Genomic DNA, 18031 nt, shown 5'->3' on the forward strand with positions numbered 1-18031 from the left:
ATCAATGGTCTAGAGTCACCTGATGAAATTGAGGCGTTTTTGTTAAGGGAAATAAGAGGCTGAAAGAGGTATTGTTGTATTTTCTATATTTTCACGGGAATTAAAGAATGGAGAATACTGCCTTTTGGAACAGTAATAGAACACAAACTACCAGTTCATTAAACCATGTTTGTTGGGCTGTAAAGGTTTTAGTTTATTTAAAATGCGTGGTCAAATATGTCTTATTTTGAAAAAAACAAGGCTTTTCTTTCTTTAAAAATCTTGATATTGCCAAAAATAGCAAACGTGGAAATTTAAACGGGAGTCTCCCTAGAAAATATTTGAATCCGTGATTAAAATATAACTGTTATTGTACCATTGTTACATTTATACAAAAAGTAGTGGTACAAAGAGAGAGGCCATCGTTTGAATGAGAAATTTATTTTAAAACTTTTCTGTTCATTTCAGGTTGAGATCATCCATAAAAATTCATATGAATATTTAAATTACAATTTTCATAGCATTTTGTAATATTTTAGGCCCTATTTACATGGAATTTAGCAATTTTTGTGCATTTCCACCATGTTGTATCGGTCATCCCACCTGCGCATGCGCAGATTGTTGTTTCATTTGCACCAGTTATCATCGCACTGAGTACCAGCTCTCACACGTGACCAGTCATTATATTTTAGTCTGTTTCATTTTGGAGATAATTAATGTCATTTGTAATAACTGCTTTTTCATTTTCGCCATTTTTGCAGAATAATTTTGCTTCCATTCAAGCCCTAAAGTTGTTGAAGTTTCCAGACGTCCCATTTCCACCAAAGTTAAATGGCAAGTCTCATATTTTACCAAATGCAAACGGAGGACCTAGTGTTTATTCCTGCCCAAAACTAGCCATATGCACCTTGTACTTTTGCTGTTTTTGGACATTGTAAACACGTGTTTTTTCTGTAATTTAAAAGGCCCGCCTTTTTGTGTGATTTGGCAGTGTCCCTAGTATATTGATTTTATGCTAATGCTGTTACGTAATCATGTGTATGATATAATTTTTACATGTGTTGTTTCAAAGACAAAGGTACAGTGTTTATGTAATCATTGAGAAATGCCATGAAAACAATCCACATATGACGTCACGAGTCAACTCTTAAAACATACTGACTGCCCCTCGTATTTAGAATGGCAAAGACTTGATAAGTTCATCTGTGAGGTCAAATTTGGGCCAAAATGCTAATTTTTTGCCCAAAATCTCAAAAAACTGTTTTTTGGCCCACTTCTGTTTCGTACATCCTACCAAAAAAATTCTTGGGCCAAAATTTTTTTTTTTATCAATTTTAAAAAACTAGATAAAAATATCTAGGAGCTGTTTTTTCATTTTTTTGAATTTCGACCAAATTTCGAAATTTGCACCAAAAATGGTAAAAAAAAATGCTGAATTTTCGAAAAAATCATATTTCAACCGTGCACTCTCTAAATCACATGTATGATCCGCTGTTAAGAAATATGCACCCAAGGAATGAGAAATTTCGCGGGAGTGTAGGTGGATCATCGCATTACTGAAGAAGTCAACCGACCTGGTTGACGAAACTGTCTAACCGTGAGTAGAAAATTGAACTTGTCTACATAATACGCTGGCGAAGTTACGTAATAATCGGATTTACTACCATAGCAATAGGTACACACAATTTTTTATTATATCGCGCTGCACTACTACGTTCACGCAGTACCTCTGCATTGAACCATAGATGTCAAAGAAATGCTAATCACTTGCACCTGTAAGATTAATCTCTTTGAAAAGAGCGGTATTGTATTCAATCTATTATATGATTGACGACAGGTGATGAGTGCAACCTGCTTGTAGTGCAGCGCGGTATATTCAAAATTGTACCTATTGCTATGGTAGTTAATCCGATTAATTACGTAACTTCGCCAGCGTATTAACGAGCTTTATGATTTTATACAATCCTGATGAATCTATTCCAAGATGGGTCTAAGATTTGTCTCTGGAATTATGAAAACTATTGGGCCTCATACAATGTAACTTCTTAATAAATATTGGAGTTACATTTATTTTTAAAACGAGATATGTTATATCTAGGACTTTATTATTATTATTTTCTTGAATTTCGATAAACTTCCAACAAAAATGGTTGAACGTTGGGTGGAATTGAGGATTTTTCAACCAGTTTTTGGTGAAAATTTCTCAAGTTGGCCTTGGTCAAAATTCTAATAAATTCAAGAAACATTCATAAAAAAATTGCGGAATATTTATGCACCCCCCCCCCCCGCAAAAAAAAATCGTGGGCAAAAAAAACCCGCTGTTTTTGTTAATTTTCACAAAAACTAATAACCCTAATTTTTCCTAAATTTGTCTCAATGAATCGTCTCAAATATATCCTTATGCCCTTTCCTTAAGGCAGCTGTGTACTCTAGACATTGTTTCTTTCGCAAAATTGAGGGTTTTTTGATATGTTTGTACTTTGTTATGTTTTTTATAAATACAAGGAATGAAAATCCAGATTTGTAAACTCCAACTGCAATATTTTAAGGATTTTATTTCACTATTCCACTCGTGTTTGTTTGAAAAGGAAAGAAAATCTTTGTTGAACCAGCAAGGGTACACGCGAGCAACAACGCATTGCGTTGCGTATCGCGCAATTTGTTAACGCACAAATACGCTACGCATACGCGACGCTTATCTGCATGCGCGGCGCATCTTATGGAAACACCACGGAAGCACTGATTTCACAAAAACCTAGTGGTCAAATGGCTCCGTTTTAGCTGATAAAATGTGGGTTTTTTCAAGTTCTTTCCCCGATTTAAATATCAAGTTATGAATGGATTTCGCTCAAACTTCTCAAGGGGCTGTGGATTTACCCGATATTGACGTAATATAAGGTACAAAAACGAGAACTGCCGCATTCTCCTGCGAGATTCGATGAAAGTGCAAAATGTGACCACTTTAAATTTCAACGGCCATTATTTCAATGTTCATTTTCTCGGTAAATGACGATTTAGGTACACGATAACTCAATAAATACAGCATCTATAGGTAAGCAAATATGATCATCGACTCAAGAAACGGTTTTCTCATTTTTTTTATATTTTGGTCTATTTCCGATTTTAGACATCATTTTGTGCAAATAGGCGTTTGTGAATTTTAAAAGTTCAATTTGATGCCTTATATGGTCAATATCTCAAAAAAATAAGGCCAATATCAAAAAATAAAAAACCGTTTTTATGATATACCTAACAAATATTGCCAAAAACTCACTTTTTGTGATTTTCTTCATAATTGTTGTTTTACCCCAAATCTGTATTTATATTAAGATTTATTGATGTCTTGCCTTCATAAAAATGTATACTTTTATATGTCTTGCGCGAATAATTACAAAGTTATTGCACTTTTACTACATGCATGTCTGAGAGTACACAGCCTCCTTAAGTTGTAAAGCACATCCTGTAGATACAGTGCAAGCGATCACACCATCACGCGATTATCTTCCCTAGCAGTGTCAGCACAAGTACTTTATTTTTCGTCCCTCACCCCGCTTGCCTAAATCCCGGGATTTCGGCATTCCGTTTGTTCGGCAGCCCGTGATTTCGGCAGAGCAGGGGAGTAAATTTGCACACAACACTGTATCAATGCCATCGTCCTCAGCCAGTCTGTGTGTATCGAATTGCAGAAAACTTTACACAATTATAGTAAATTTGAATATCATGAATCAAAAGCTTAGTGTAGACTGAGACGCTCTACTCTAGTGAGATGCTCGACGACGCCGCGCTGCATGCTGTAGTATATACTGAGATCGAGTAGCTGTTCCAGTCGAAAGGATACGAAATAGGAAGGTACGACCGATATGTACATTTTAATGATTTATTCTCATTCAAAAGTATGTGACACTTACTTACATAATTATGCACCTGGAGCATGCTTGTTTTATTCTCATTTGGATATCCATGACATGACGCAATATATTATTGAAACAAAATATTGTATTACTGAAACGCGTGACCAATAGCCCACTTGACCAAACAAAAGGGAGCAGTCGCTTACACATGCACTACTTTCGATCGCCCATTGATACATAATTATGTCCCATGTTTAAGCGACAAGACGATATTGGTGCAGTTACCAATCAGACGTTCGCGTAAAATATCACATTATGAAAATAAATAATTAACAAATGACTTGAAAGTTGCTCTTTTAAACCTCGATCTCTGATAAGCATCTCAAAATAACAAATCGAGGGTTGGCATGGTTGGGAACCAGAAAGCCTCAACTCACAATCACCTGCTCCCACAAATGAGCATAAAGTCGCCAGGGTACTATAGATATTAATACAGTCCATTAATCGTGACAAATTTCAATAGAAAACAAAAGACATTGTGGAGAAAATATTAATTTTTGAAGACCAAAGCAAGGAGCCAACTTTATCTATTTTATGAGAGCTGGGCATAGTGAGTTACGACTTTCTTGTTCGGAACCCTCGAAATATCCAATGTAAAAGTTCGTAAATGATAATCTAACTCATCAGAACGGATTGGAAGTTTCTCCAAATGTTAGCTACGGAATATCTTCAACCAGGGACACCCATCGGGTTCCTTCCTCGGATGACTTGAATCACTCGATGGTGTTGTTTGTGAAATAGCAGGAACGTATCCTAGCCGCAAAGGAGGCTGCATTTTTTTTCAGGCTCCGGCATAGTTTTGCCAGTTATGTATGGTTTTCCCTGATTATTGCAAGAATCGGTCATTCTGTGATTCAAACCCATCATGCCAACGTATTCCTATGGTCAAAGTGGTTCAGAAATGATAGAGTTATGGGTAAAAATGACACTATTTAAATTGTGGGCTCTACAGAAAATAATGGTATGATCATGATGATTGTACTGAAAATATCTCAACTTGTTTTACCATCACAATAAATTCTATAATAAATATTATAAAGAGCAGTTCATCATGCAGTTATTGTTAACTACATGTATGCACACAACACAGGGGCACTCACATAGGTAATTGACCCGTACTAGTAGCGCTGTGCTGTGGGTATAGGAGATAAACTAGTTAGCGTCAAATATCAAAAAGTATAAAATGATTTTAGTACTTGCTCTATGTTTCAATTACTTATTCTTTTCAAAATATCTGAATTTTTAATCCGGTACAAGCTTTAATAACGGGGGAGCATGCATTTGTATGAGAAAGGAAATCTACCATCTTATCCAAACTCCCGTGTTAATCCAATGCACATTTTGCTTCACCAGGCCGCCCTGACTTGGTCGCGTTTGGAAGAAGAGTGCCATCAAACCGTAATAGGTACAAATTTAGTACTTTATAATAAATAAATTTCGGATTTATATAGCGCCTTTTTTCAGCTAGATCTTGAAGGATTCAAAGCGCTGTAATTTCGCTGCCAAATCATCACAATCAGATCGCAGCATCTAGGCCAGTTGCAGCCGAACCCAGGCTCAGACGCAGACCTATCCGCACTTAGATTGTAACATCCACCAATTATCTGTGCAGCTCCCCAAATTCCATTGGGTGAAGGAAGTTTTTGATAACCAAACAACTAATCACCGACTTTCTGTCAATCAAGTATGGTTTATTGTCTACATGTCAATCTTTAAATTATTAGCATAGTCCTTATAATAACGGTGGAGCGCCTTGATGATTAATGATAGCAAACTAGTGAAAAATCCCCAAAACTCAGTCAGTGGAGCTCCACCCGTACATGTCAATAGCGTCATCATCGATTGGATTAGTCGACCGTAGCAGACAATTCGATCGCTCATTGGATTAATATTATCACGTGGTAAGAAATGTGCACTGGACAATCGATTACTATAATGGTTTAGTACTGCATATTTCGGTTTAATCTTCACTAAGCGGGTTTATGGCTGAAAAGGTCACGGTGAATTTGCCGTGGACAAAACTGCACTATGTTGCAATAGCGGAAAAGGACTATTGTAAAGAGTCAGAGAAAAGTAGAATGAATTGGGCGCATTTACCTCGGAAAATCGCCCAAGATTCGTCAAAATTCCACCCATTTTGCCTCAAACAGTATTAACTGTCGTGGATGGATTTAAATGCGTATACCGATTTCCAACATGTCATCTTATATTAAATGTCTCACATCAATCGAAAAAAAAACCAAGGTCTAGCAAAGTTTCATCAGCTTTATACGTCACGTGAGCCGTGTACTGTACTGCCTGACATACTGCAGTTACTGTCCGTTTTCCTATACACAATACACAGTGCTCTTACCATTGACGCGTAACCTCTACAAATAGTGTATGATAGAAGTATGGGTAATTGCCTAGTTAACGAAAAAAAAAAAAAAATAACCGGCCAATATTAAAAGTACTCTTCTGAAATTCTAGAAAATATAGTTTTGTAACATGTCCTAAATTTTTAGCTAATTTAGGTGTTTGGAAATATTCGCACTTTGGTGTTTTAGGAAGGATATGTAAACGACAGATAACACCAAAAATATGAAGAAATTATTTCCAAACCGTGTTACGGCCCACAGCCATTATGTTTCTCATTTTCAAGAATGTGGTTAACAATATGCACAGTATTGTCTCATTTCGTGAACAAAGGCCACACAGTAATTGTTACCTTGTGTTTGCTTTATAATCGTTCACCCAACTGAAACTATAATACCAGCTCATTGCTCATCACACAGGTAAAACAGACACATGTGTGTGTGTGTGGATTTAACCAGAGAAGATCTGGTGTAACATAGTTGAGCTGTTTTCAATGAGTGTTATCTTGGTTTAATAGCTTTTAATGGGGTTCAAGTCCTGCAAAGGTCGTGGTGAATTCTACTGTAGACATGACTGCATCATGAAACGTGCAGTGGTTTGGTTGGTGAATACGCCCTCTATTAGTTCACATCTAATGCATGCTGTTGGCTTTTTCACGACACCACCGCGCCGTTTCCAAAATATCACACATAAATTAAGGGTGGTCTTAACCCTGGAATTATGGAAACTTTCGGGCTTCATAACTGCTAAATTATTAGTCTAAAGAATATAAAAGTATACATTTTAGACTGGAAATGACTTGCTGAATTCATCTGTGAGTTCCAATTTGGGCCAAAATGCTAATTTTTGGAGAAAATCCCAAAAAACGGGATTTTTGGCCCAAATTTTTTCGTGCGACGTAACAAAAAAATTGTTTGGCCAACATTTTTTTTTTATTAATTTTAAAAACTAGATAAAAATATCTAGGGACCGTTTTTTTATATTTTTTTATTTTGACCAACTTTGAGAAATTTGCACCAAAAATGGTCAAAAAATACAAAATTTTCAAAAAAATCATAAAAAGCCTGATTTTCGCCCAAATTTCAAATATTTTTGGTGAAGTTGGTCAAAATTCAAAAAAATGAAAAAACCGTCCCTAGATATTTTTATCTAGTTTTTAAAAATTAATAAAAAATTTGGACCTCACAGATGAATTCATCAAGTCATTTCCATTCTAAAAATGTATACTTTTATATTCTTTAGACTAATAATATAGCAGTTATGAGGCCCGAAAGTTTTCATAATTCCAGGGTTCAGACCAACCTTAAAGTCAATAAATAGCCTAAAGGCACCCAAAATTCAAAAAAGGGCTAATTTACCGTACAAAATGAAAATATAGTATTACATAATTATAAAGGTACTAACAATGAGCAAGTCATTTTGTCTTAGCTATACCCTTGAGACTACTATAACCATGAATGATAACAGTGTCATTCCCGGGGTCATTCCGTTATTCCAAAGATCTGACACACCAGACCTCAATTTGCAAAAAACTTTTACAAGACTTGAGACTCGCAATTACTAAAGCATGCATGGATTGATATTGAAATCAGCATTGACTCAGCTCCGTCTTAATACTGACTTTGGTGACGTATCTGAGGCCCCCTTCAAGCACTATGCCTAAAATAATCATTATATTATACTTTACAATCGCCCAGACTCCCAGGACCAGACTGTGTGATTTTGGCCTGCTCAACATATTTAAACATGTCTTCCTAATCCTATAATGACTCTCACATCAATCGAAAGAAATACACCACATTTCGTCATCTGCACGAGTTTCTAGAATGCTGTTAAAATAAGAAAATTTTTAATGCTAACATTCTAGGGAAGCGTGCACCTTTTTTGAAATAACCGAGTGAGAGGGTTTTCAAGAAAATATTTTTCCTGTTAAAACTGAAGCATCCTCTGTATAAAAGAAAATATGAATATTAACTGCACATCACATATAACGATTCGTGATACCCAATTGTGGCACATTTGATGTCGTTTATGAAGCAGAGAAGCAAAAAGCAAAATATTTTTTTAATTGAGCAAGAATAAGGATAGAACAAACGTTGAAAATTCTATGTAAAAATTACATTAGACCCCGCCAAAGATTACTGTTTCGTTTTTATGGTAAACTAATCTTTTATTTCCTGAAAAACCATTTGGGGTCTAATGTGGATTTGTTATATAATTGATAAAAACATCGAACGTGTATACAAGAAATATGGTAGGTTCCTCTATAATAGTATTTTACTGACCATGGAAATGTACTGACACACGTGTCAAAATCGATATTATGTATTGTCCATATAGACGCCCATTTATCATGTTTATTGTCTGATTTATGTTTTTAGGCAAATTAAATTCCAAAATATGGTACGTTTTCTGCTTTTGCTTGTCACGTGGTAGGCCCATGTTGAAGTTGCGATTATATGTTCAAATAAGTTTCAAATGGATTCCAAAGAGACAAGTGGCCGAGTGGTCTAAGGCGCTAGGCTCATAGAGTATCCAAAGCGGTGCGCCGTGAGTTCGAACCCCACCTCTGCCAAACTTTAAAAGAAGTAAAATTAAAATTTTACTTTTTTTAAATTTCATATTGGGGAAATGTGACTGGGAGAATTTATGTATGGCGTGGAGTGATGTGCGAAAGAAACAAGGGGTATACACCCCGGGGTATACACAGCCGCATTAAGTAGCTTTAATTCTAGCAAAGTTTCGTCAGCTTTATACGTCACGTGATTAGTGAACCGTGCCCTGTACTGCCTGAAACGTGCAGTGGTTTGGTTGGTGCCCCCTCACTAGCGTAAGTGCTCATGGAGGTGAATACGCCCTCTATTAGTTCACATTTAATGCATGCTGTTGGCTTTTTCACGACGCCACCGCGCCGTTTCCAAAATATCACACATAGCCTAAAGGCGCCCAAAGATTAAAAAAACTAAAGGGGCTATAAGCGCGTGAAAGTCGATTCCGAGTTTATCGTCTCCCGCCCGCGTCACTTTTGGAAACCATAAATACCCGCGTCAAATTTTCAAAAATAATTCATTATTTTCAAAGTATCAGTGTTTTCACCAGTTTTAGCAATTGGAAACATATATTTTTGTTTGTAAAACATATAAATTCATAACTTGGAAGCAAAACCAGGCTCTTTTCTAACTTTTCTAGTCCCTACCCATATAAAAACATGTTTATAAATCACATGTATGAGTTTGGCTTTAAATCAACACGCATTTTAGGTCAATAATGAAATCTGATGAAATAATGAAAAATGAAAAATGAAAAATGAAAAAGTCACCTCACCAACCTGGAAAAAAAAGTGACGATATACTCGGAATTGACTTTCATGGGCCTTTTTAAAAATACTGACTTTGGTGACGGGCCCTGCGCCCCTGCGTATCGGAAGGCCCGCAGTAATTTTCACATGGCGAGTACCCGCCTTTAAGCAATGCCTAAATTAATCACAGGTATAATTATACTTTACAAACGACCAGACTGTGTGATTTTGGCCTACTCAATTACGTGTACTTTGACTTTTCTCTTCTCTTTTCTGCCTTTTCTATTCTTTTCTCTTCTCTTCTTTTTTTTTTTTTTTTTTTTTTTTTGTTGTTGTTGCTATTTTTACGCGCCCCGTACGCCCCCTCCCCCTGGATCATCACCTAGAAGTGCGCCAAAAGCCAAACTCAAACTTAAAACTGGACGCTTGTGGCGGGCTATTATGATTGAACATAACTTGACCGGCTCAATTTTCACATGGCGAGTACCCGCCTTTAAGCAATCTAAAATGAGCGTTTATTGCGTTTCGACAGTATTTTTGTGGGACATGAGAGCACCTCAGACCTATCGAATTGCATTCTGAATACGAAGCATGTCTTTCTGATATCAAATAATTTTCATTTTTGAAAATCACAATATAATACAAGTTTTATGACAAATTATAAAAATTTGATATTTTTCAAATTTTTGATATATAACAGTCCTCGAAGTAAATTATATAAATCTAATGACATATTCTTAAAGTGTATGTAGCAGGGAGGAAAAGCCGACGGTCAATTGAAAATTTTGACCTTTCATATTGAAGATATGGATTTTTTTCCAAAAAAGACCTAATTTTTTTTGGTGTTTTGGGAAAAAATCCATATCTTCAATACGAAAGGTCAAAATTTTCAATTGATCGTCGGCTTTTATCCCACCTACATACACTTTAAGTATAAATCGTCAGATTTATAAAGTTTACTTCAAGTACTGTTAAATATTAAAAATATCAATTTTTAATGATTTACCATAAAATGTGTATTAAATTGCGAATTTCAAAAAATCAAAATTATTTGATATCAGAATGACATTCTTCGTATTCAGAATGCAATTCGATATGTCTGATGTGCTCTAATGTCCCACAATAAATGCTGTCCAAACGTTCATACCCCAGCCCTTAAGCAATGCCTAAATTAATCACAGGTATAATTATACTTTACAAACGACCAGACTGTGTGATTTTGGCCTGCTCAATGTGACTGGGAGAATTTATGTATGGCGTGGAGTGGTGTGCGAAAGAAACAAGGGGTATACACCCCGGGGTATACACAGCCGCATTAAGTAGCTTTAATTCTAGCAAAGTTTCGTCAGCTTTATACGTCACGTGATTAGTGAACCGTGCCCTGTACTGCCTGAAACGTGCAGTGGTTTGGTTGGTGCCCCCTCACTAGCGTAAGTGCTCATGGAGGTGAATACGCCCTCTATTAGTTCACATCTAATGCATGCTGCCTGGCGCAGGCATGCTGCACAGTGTCATCGACCCTATATCTTCATGGCAGGAATCGCCATGGTAGGTCGAATCCACAGCCACGATTAGCCATTTGGTTCAAACCTTTAAAGCTCTTTAGAACTAATAATTAGTCGAGGGACATAACTAAGGCTACTCACAATAGCGTGGTAATTGATCTTGGTTGTGCGTGAATAAGCTTGTATACCCCATTGAGATCAATGGTCATCGACTTTTATACTGCCTACAGTGAGTGCAGCTGTACTACACGCTGTAGTCCATACAGGGTATTACAGGACCAACGCAATATAAAATGGTCAGATTTGAGTTCAAAGCGCACGGCCAATTTTCAAAGCGCATTCTAGCGACTATCATATCTGTTCAACACGTATTTTCAAGTTTATGAGACCACATCTGGTTTCTTGAGAAAAATTCATTTGCGGGAGATATTCATCAATTTTTAACCCAGTATTCGAAGATTTTCGTCTGATATCAAAATCGTGCATAGCAATTCACGTGTATCGATCCCGTGTCATTCATTTTAGTGTCCCTGCTCCACTAAATAATTATTAGCCAGGCGGTGTCGGTGTGTGCTGTGCCACCGCGCCGTTTCCAAAATATCACACATAGCCTAAAGGCGCCCAAAGATTAAAAAAACTAAAGGGGCTATAAGCGCGTGAAAGTCGATTCCGAGTTTATCGTCCCCCGCCCGCGTCACTTTTTGGAAACCATAAATACCCGCGTCAAATTTTCAAAATAATTCATTATTTTCAAAGTATCAGTGTTTTCACCAGTTTTAGCAATTGTAAACATATATTTTTTTTTTTTAAACATATAAATTCATAACTTGGAAGCAAAACCAGGCATCTTTTCTAACTTTTCTAGTCCCTACCCATATAAAAACATGTTTATAAATCACATGTATGAGTTTGGCTTTAATCAACACGCATTTTAGGTCAATAATGAAATCTGATGAAATAATGAAAAATGAAAAATGAAAAAGTCACCTCACCAACCGTGACGATAAACTCGGAATTGACTTTCATGGGCCTTTTTAAAAATACTGACTTTGGTGACGGGCCCTGCGCCCCTGCGTATCGGAAGGCCCGCAGTAATTTTCACATGGCGAGTACCCGCGGCTTTAAGCAATGCCTAAATTAATCACAGGTAAAGTTACAAACGACCAGACTGTGTGATTTTGGCCTGCTCAATTACGTGTACTTTGACTTTTTCTCTTCTCTTTTCTGCCTTTTCTATTCTCTTTTCTTTTCTTTTTCTCTTCTCTTTTTTGTTTTTTTTGTTTGTTTTTTTGCTATTTTTACGCGCCCCGCTCAATTACGTGTACTTTGACTTTTTCTCTTCTCTTTTTCTGCCTTTTCTATTCTCTTTTCTTTTCTTTTCTTTCTCTTTTTTGCTTTTTTGTTGTTTTTTGCTATTTTACGCGCCCCGCACGCCCCTCCCCTGGATCATCACCTAGAAGTGCGCCAAAAGCCAAACTCAAACTTAAAACTGGACGCTTGTGGCGGGCTATTATGATTGAACATAACTTAACCGGCTCATCATGCCGCAGATTAATAAATTCTCAATCATGTCCATTGAAAAGCACTGAGGAAAAATCAACATTTTTACGCGGAGTTTTTCAATATTTTTCACTTTTTTACGTCATTTCTATATTAATAATAATTTTATTATTAAAGACTACTTTTTCATTTAAACTTCATGCAGTCAGGAACCGTATGTATATAAGAAAATAAACGGAGGGAAACGTGTCACTATAGCGGAATAATGCCACTGAGCCCAGACTTGATATATTGACATACTGGCCTACATGTACATCGAGCGAACACAGGTATGTTTATACAACATTTGTACCCTTTGAAAATTAACAAAATATCACCAGTGGCGTAGATTTCTTTTGACATTGGGGGATGGGGTTGGAAAAAAATTATAGGGACTCCGGCACCTTTTGGCGGCAGAATAAGTTTATGGTACAAATGCGCGCGCAGTGCGCAAAAAACTTTGACATATTGAAGTAAACTGATGAAATATGGTATAAACGTGGAATAAATTCGCGTGAAGCGCGTAAAAATTGGCACTTTGGGGGCTAAAATGGCCAAATAACATGTTAATTTGGTCAGAAACCAACATACATGCGTCAACATTGGGGGGATGATTGTATGGACTATCCTCCCTGGCAAAATATCATGGGATTTATCCCCCCCCCCCCCCATCCCCCGGGATCTATTATTCTACGCCTATAGGCAGATAGGCCTATCATAGTTCAAATACTGTACATGTACATCATCATCATCTTCATCATCATTTTGAAGTATTTTTCAAATCTTTCAATTCTCGAAAACTAAAAAAAAATGTGACCCCCGGGTAAAAAAGGTTAAGAATACGAGGGCGCACCACCAAGTCGTAATCAAGTATCGAGGACATTAATTAGAGTAGGCCTACACTGCAAAAACAGTTTTTAGCGATAAAAACTTTTCTAAACACAATTTTGCCACCACTTTGTAAACATGTTTAAAAGCTAAACATCATGTGTCAAATTTCTCAACATTGGTCAGTGATGGTGTTTAATTTCTAAACACCTGACATCCATATTCTAAACATGACGTTTCTAAACACATTCTTGCCACCACTTTCTAAGCACTGTTTTTACAGTGTAAAGAAATATAAAAGACATTTTTAATGATGCTTTCCGGTTCAAATGTGCTCTATAAGATCATGCACGTTTTATGTAAGATTTACAATAGGAAAGGGGTATATCCATGACAATCAAATTAATATATTATATAGGCCTACTATGCTATAATCAGCTTTTCAAACAATCATCCCCTCCCACACACACACACACACACCCCTTGACGCGTGTATGTGGCTTTCTGACCAAATTAACCTCATATTTTTAGCCATTAGCTTAAAAAGTGCCAATTTTTGTACGGTTCGCGCAAATTTATTTAATTTTGGAACATATAATTTTTTTGTGCCATAAACTTATTCTGTCGCTAAAAGGTCCTGCATTCACTATACCTCAAGAAAAATTTCCAACCCCATCCCCCATGCATGTCAAAAAGAAATTCTAACAAGCTTAATAATACTATATAGTTTACAGTTTCCTTTCTATTAAAAATCAAGCTGTAGGCCTACAATATATCAGTAGGCCTATACATTGTTTTACTTACAGATGTTTACGTGCAAGCTATACCATTAATTAGAGAAAAGAAATAAAAGACATTTTTAATGGTGCTTTCCGGTTCAAATGTGGCCTATAAGATCATGCACGTTTTATGTAATGAGATTTACAATAGGAAACGGGTACATATCCATGACCATCAAATTAATATAGGCCTATTAAATACTATGCTATAATCAGTTTTCCAAACAATCATCTCCCCCACCCCCCCACACCCCACACACACCCGACGCGTGTATGTGGGTTTCTGACCAAATTAACCTCATATTTAGCCATTAGCCTAAAAAGTGCCAATTTTTGTACTGTTCGCGCAAATTTATTTAATTTTGGAACAATACTTTTTTGTGCCATAAACTTATTCTGTCGTCAAAAGGTCTTACATTCACTATAGGCCTACCTCAAGAAACATTTTCCAACCCCATCCCCCATGCATGTCAAAAAGAAATTCTAACAAGCTTAATAAGTAGTTTACAGTTTCCTTTCTATTAAAAATCAAGCTTAAAAATCAAGCGATACAATATATCAGTAGGCCCAGTAGGCCTATACATATTTTTTTTCATACATGTTTACGTGCAACCTACCATTAAAGTACACAGTTCATAGGCCCAAATAAAGAAATTCACTACTCGCAATTACTCCCATACCAGGTTTAAAGGCCCATTCAGTGATTTGCTCATCCGGACGATCGTAAAAATCATCAAAATTCAGATTTTGGTACCTTTGTCATTGTCACAGATGTGCAAACATAACCTGCGAGTGATTCAGCCGAAAGCCGTGTATTTAAGTTAAAATAAGACATTTTACACGAATCTGTAATTTAGATACTGACAGTATCTAAATTAGCTATTTGAATGGGGCTTCAACTTCGTCAGTACTGCTATTTTCTTTGTTTTTGCCAAATTTGTCATTTCAAAATACCAAATGACAATTTGAATGACTTCCTTTAACTTAATAATCCTCACTTTGTATGTTCCAATCCCGGGGTCACTCCCATCATGCCCATTGTGGTCTGTACACCATCCGCGATAATAAAAACGCGTAAAAAGGGTAGGCCTACTTTTTCGTGGGTAGGCACGATACAGGCGCGGATTCAGGGGGGGGCCCGGCGGGCCCGGGCCCCCCCCCCCCCTCCCAAAAAAAAAAAGAGGAAAGGAGAGAAGAGAGAGAAAGAGGAGAAAAGGAGAAAAAAGAAGAAAAAAAAGGGAGAAAAGGAGAAGGGAAAAGGTTAAATTGCACGTATAGTAGGCCCATGCCTAAATCGCAGTCGGGTCATGCAGTCTATATAGGTATGTGATTATTTTGCTTGAAGGCGGGTCCTCTGCTTAAAAGCATGTGAAAATTACGGCGGGCCCACCGATATGTAGGGCCCGTCACATTTTGTCACCAAATTCAGTAGGCCTATTAAGATGGACTCCGAGCCGACTTCAATTCAACACCATGCATGCTTTAATTGCGAATCTCAAGTCTTAGGCCTATAAAGTGTCAGTGTTACATTTAAAATTTTACAAACCTTTTTTGTTTTAAAACGCAATGATAGTGTAAAAATGGTCCACCAAATGGCTTCAATTAGGTCTTCATTTTGCAAAAGTTTCTCACTTCTGAGGGGGGCATATCCCCCCTCAGACACCCCCCTGTGTGCGCAACTTTATGTTTACATCTAAAGCAATATAGGGTAATTTATTTATAAAGGTTAAAACTTGTCCACGAATGGCTTCAATTGGGCTGTTTTTCTCAAATTTTAGGCTTTTTCAAACCAAAATTTTACACAATAATAGTGACAAAATGGTCCACCAAATGGCTTCAATTGGGCCTTCATTTCGCAAATTTTCGGCCTTTTGAAACATAAAATTTTACACAATAAATAGTGCAAAATAGTCCACCAAATGGCTTCAATAGGCCTTCATTTTACAAATTTTTCTCACTTCTGAGGGGAACATCCCCTCAGACACCCCTGCGTGCGCAACTTTATTGGTACATAATTATAAAGCAATAATTCACACAATAAAAGTCAAAACTTGTCCACACTAATGGCTTCAATTGGGCTGTTTTTCTCAAATTTTAGGCTTTTTCAAACCAAAATTTTACACAATAATAGTGACAAAATGGTCCACCAAATGGCTTCAAATGGGTCTACATTTTCCAAAAGTGTCTAACTGAGGGGGGCACATCCCCCTCAGACACTTCCTACGTCGCGCAAGCAGCTCTGGGATGAAGCCGCTTCGCGGCCATTACTTACATTTTTCTTTTCAAAAATTGGGCCCCCCCCCCCCCCCCCTCTGACTGCTCTGGATCCGCCACTGGCACGATACGCGGGTATATCGTGTTTAGGGTGTCAAAAACATGAAAAATTTGGGAAAATGGTAGCAAAATTGCACTGTGCTAATATGTGGAAAGGGTCGGACAGATGTAGAGATAAATATGAAAGGGGAAATGTTCTTCAAAAAGCATGTGGTTTTACGAAAATATCGCAGTTGCACAATTTTTCCGTTCGGCTCATCCGGTGTGCACCCGACCAATGGATTGAAGTTCATGAATTTAGCCGTGGGCCTGTGACCCAATCCTTCTTTAGGGTAGGCCTATGACATTTGATGCAAGGAATAAAATCCCTGTTTAGGGTGTCAAAACAGGCGCGTGTTACCTGTTTAGGGTATCGTTTTAGCCAAGGGTTAACTCCTTGTTTAGGGTGCTTTTCAAAGTTGATTATCGTGGATGGTGTACAGGCCACAATGGGAGTGCTCCCCCCCCCCCCCCCCCCCCCCCGGGGTTCCAATGAACCTTTCCTCTCGATATAAGTACTGAAATTAAGTCACAGGTAGGCCTATAGGTAAGTGTTTTACCTCAAAACATAGTACGTACAACCATCCAGCAACTTACCGTGCAGCAAAACAAAAGGCTGTACGGTACTAAATACTGATTATTATAACTTTCTGTGAAAATCCCTCTACCCACATTCTTGTTCTATTATTGGCTCATGATTCCCTAAAGTAGGCCAATTGTAAAATTTGAAGAAAAATAGAACATGTTGTATTTTCTCAGTGACAGTCACACGGTTAAATTTGTCTTCAAGCTGCTATGAATCAGATGCAGACAATTCATCATTGGAAGTATGTTGGAAAGGATCATATCAGTCATGAGCTTTAAAATTATATAAAGATTAAGCTAAAAGATTGAAAAAGTTGGTTTGGCAGAGATTTGGTTTGGTAGAGTCCTGATTGGGCGGGGTGTACATAATAAACTAAAGCCATAAGTTTTCCGTGATATGGAAAACGGATGAATTTCACAGAATCGGAGGTTGAAAACGGAAAACAGGATTTTATGTAGTTGGAAAAATAAAATAGAAATAATTGACAAATGTGAAAAGGCCTAAATTACACATTATAAAAATGTGAGTCTGTTGTTGTTTTCAATGAAAATAAGCGTGTCAAAAGTGCGGTAAAGTTTGATATCTTTATTTATAAATCGTATTTAACCATTGGTGGTTTTTAATTATGTTAACTTTATTGGTATTATGCACGTGTTTACTTTTAAAACCTTCGGGTATTGGGCGCTATAGAAAAAGCCTGATTCATATTATTATTATTATTATTATTATTATTATTATTATTATTATTATTATTATTATTATTATTATTATTATTATTATTATTATTATTATTATTATTGTTGTTGTTATTGCTGCTGTTGTTGTTGTCACAGTGTTGTTGTTATTATTATTATTATTATTATTATTATTATTATTATTATTATTATTATTATTATTATTATTATTATTATTAAACTTCTTGTAAAATGGCAAACATG

Source organism: Amphiura filiformis, chromosome 9, assembly GCF_039555335.1.
Source record: "Amphiura filiformis chromosome 9, Afil_fr2py, whole genome shotgun sequence".
In the NCBI taxonomy this organism is placed as follows: Eukaryota; Metazoa; Echinodermata; class Ophiuroidea; order Amphilepidida; family Amphiuridae; genus Amphiura; species Amphiura filiformis.